The sequence below is a fragment of the Stegodyphus dumicola genome, chromosome 11 (genome assembly GCF_044657685.1).
Source record: "Stegodyphus dumicola isolate Sdum_Otavi_A_Nest chromosome 11, ASM4465768v1".
NCBI lineage: Eukaryota > Metazoa > Arthropoda > Arachnida > Araneae > Eresidae > Stegodyphus > Stegodyphus dumicola.
Genome location: NC_140778.1, coordinates 163,112,822 through 163,115,981, shown reverse-complemented (window position 1 = coordinate 163,115,981; position 3,160 = coordinate 163,112,822). Strand labels below are relative to the sequence as shown.

Below are 3,160 nucleotides of genomic sequence, written 5' to 3'. Positions count from 1 at the left end.
TCGAAAAATCGCGTTTTTCAATGCCGAAAATATTTCCCAAAAATGCGAAGTACGAGATTTAAAAGTGCGAGAAAATGACTAAGTCCAACTGCGAGAAAAAACGACAAAGTCCCGAAAATCGCGAAAATATTTCAAAGTCCAAAAAAAAAAAACACAGCCGAAGAGCGACCGTAACCCACACGGGGAAACGAGAAGTTCGTATTAGCGTTTTTGCAAAAAAACACCACGGCGAGGGGTCCACGTCGGGAGAAAGCATGCCGAGCTACCGTCACCCTGAAAAACAACCTGTTTGCGCACATGACTGTCGCCACCTTATATGTGGGGTAGTGGTTGACGAGATCGAACGAGGCGCGCGTTGCGTCGTATTTCGATTCTCGCTCAGGCACGGAGGCTCGTACGTTGTTACGGTCAATCGCAAAAGCGTGGAGTACCGCTACGACTGAGAGCTATTTCGTGACGGAACGTTGCACTGGCGTCTCTTTATATGGGATGCTGGGCGGCGAACTTCCTGGGCGCAAAAGCTCTTCACGGGCACGGCTGTGGAGGGGTCGAGGGTTTGGCTACCGCTCTGACCGCAAAGCAGACGTGACGGATTCGTTTGTGCGCTCCTATGAGTTCTTCATGGGAGTGGTGCGTTCGTTTCCTCTCGTGATTCTGGCTTTTAATGAACGGTAAGGAGACAGCCGTTCCTTCGCAGCGAAAGGTCTGCGGGCAGGGACGATATACCGACTGGTTGTTGAGCTGGCTACCGCTTCCGGTCGGGAAACGTCTTTGACCGGTTGCACGCAACTTATCGCGAAGTTCTTTCGTGATGGAGGAGTGTGCGACCCTCCTGCGGACCGGCGTAGTAGTTCTCTTGTCCCTAGGGCCCCCCTCGTCTTCGGGAACTTCGTGTTCGCCGCTAGACGGGGTTGAGAACTGAAAACTTTCACAGCGAGTCTGCGACCAGCTCGGCCCCCGTGCCGTTGCTGGGCGTCCAGACCCGTAATAATAAAAATTGAAACACGGGACCTTTTGAATCTGTGTCCAACGCAGTAAAAATAGCCTCTCGATGCCCACGAAGGCTCACCTCCCGGCGCTGATGCCGTGGAGGACGTAGTGAGTTTTGAACCGCTACCGAAAGCACGAGATTATAACCGAAAGCACGAGATTATAAATCTGTGCGTATGAAATAAAAGAGGGAGCCGCCTGGACAACGGCTCCCAGCGCATTTTCCAAGGTGTGCGCTAAGAAATTGGTGGATTCGAGTTGCTCGCAGCTCGAACGTTCTATGAACGTAAAAAAGCTACCTGGTTGATCCTGCCAGTAGTCATATGCTTGTCTCAAAGATTAAGCCATGCATGTCTAAGTACATGCCGTATTAAGGCGAAACCGCGAATGGCTCATTAAATCAGTTATGGTTCCTTGGATCGTACCTTACTACTTGGATAACTGTGGCAATTCTAGAGCTAATACATGCAGCAGAGCTCCGACCCTCTGGGGACGAGCGCTTTTATTAGACCAAAACCAATCGGACCTCGTGTCCGTATCATGTGGTGACTCTGTATAACTTTGGGCTGATCGCACGGGCTCGTCCCGGCGACGTATCTTTCAAGTGTCTGCCTTATCAACTGTCGATGGTAGGTTACGCGCCTACCATGGTCGTAACGGGTGACGGGGAATCAGGGTTCGATTCCGGAGAGGGAGCCTGAGAAACGGCTACCACATCCAAGGAAGGCAGCAGGCGCGCAAATTACCCACTCCCAGAACGGGGAGGTAGTGACGAAAAATAACAATACGGGACTCTTTTGAGACCCCGTAATTGGAATGAGTACACTCTAAATCCTTTAACGAGGATCAATTGGAGGGCAAGTCTGGTGCCAGCAGCCGCGGTAATTCCAGCTCCAATAGCGTATATTAAAGTTGTTGCGGTTAAAAAGCTCGTAGTTGGATCTCAGTTCCAGACGGGTGGTCCGCCTACCGGTGGTTACTGCCTGTTCTGAACAGCCAGCCGGTTTCCTTTGATGATCTTCACCGGTTGTCTTGGGTGACCGGCAAGTTTACTTTGAAAAAATTAGAGTGCTCAAAGCAGGCGTGACGCCTGAATAATGGTGCATGGAATAATGGAATAGGACCTCGGTTCTATTTTGTTGGTTTTCGGAATACGAGGTAATGATTAAGAGGGACAGACGGGGGCATTCGTATTGCGACGCTAGAGGTGAAATTCTTGGACCGTCGCAAGACGAACTACTGCGAAAGCATTTGCCAAGAATGTTTCCATTAATCAAGAACGAAAGTTAGAGGTTCGAAGGCGATCAGATACCGCCCTAGTTCTAACCATAAACGATGCCAGCCAGCGATCCGGCTGTGTTCCTCAAATGACACGCCGGGCAGCTTCCGGGAAACCAAAGCTTTTGGGTTCCGGGGGAAGTATGGTTGCAAAGCTGAAACTTAAAGGAATTGACGGAAGGGCACCACCAGGAATGGAGCCTGCGGCTTAATTTGACTCAACACGGGAAAACTTACCCGGCCCGGACACAGGAAGGATTGACAGATTAAGAGCTCTTTCTTGATTCTGTGGGTGGTGGTGCATGGCCGTTCTTAGTTGGTGGAGCGATTTGTCTGGTTAATTCCGATAACGAACGAGACTCTAGCCTACTAAATAGACGCTCCGATCCTTCGAGTCGGACGTTCTTCTTAGAGGGACAAGCGGCGTTTAGCCGCACGAGACAGAGCAATAACAGGTCTGTGATGCCCTTAGATGTCCGGGGCCGCACGCGCGCTACATTGAAGGAATCAGCGTGTGCTTTCCCTGTCCGACAGGACTGGGTAACCCGTTGAACCTCCTTCGTGCTGGGGATAGGGGCTTGTAATTGTTCCCCTTGAACGAGGAATTCCCAGTAAGCACGAGTCATAAGCTCGTGTTGATTACGTCCCTGCCCTTTGTACACACCGCCCGTCGCTACTACCGATTGAATGATTTAGTGAGGTCTTCGGACTGGCTCTCGAAGCGGCTTTCGGGTCGCGTCGGCGTGCCGGAAAGATGACCAAACTTGATCATTTAGAGGAAGTAAAAGTCGTAACAAGGTTTCCGTAGGTGAACCTGCGGAAGGATCATTACCGATGGTCAGATTCGTCTGGCAAAAACATTGGTTAAACTCGGGGAGGAGGGTTCGCCTTC

The 3,160-nt window shown here is 50.9% G+C and overlaps 1 non-coding gene across 1 annotated transcript; it reads left to right on the top strand.

The window, feature by feature from the left end:
- Positions 1 to 1,286: 1,286 nt before the first annotated feature.
- Positions 1,287 to 3,099, top strand: LOC118205847 (small subunit ribosomal RNA). The gene has a single exon (XR_004761065.1). It is a non-coding gene; the product is annotated as a small subunit ribosomal RNA (ribosomal RNA).
- Positions 3,100 to 3,160: the final 61 nt, after the last annotated feature.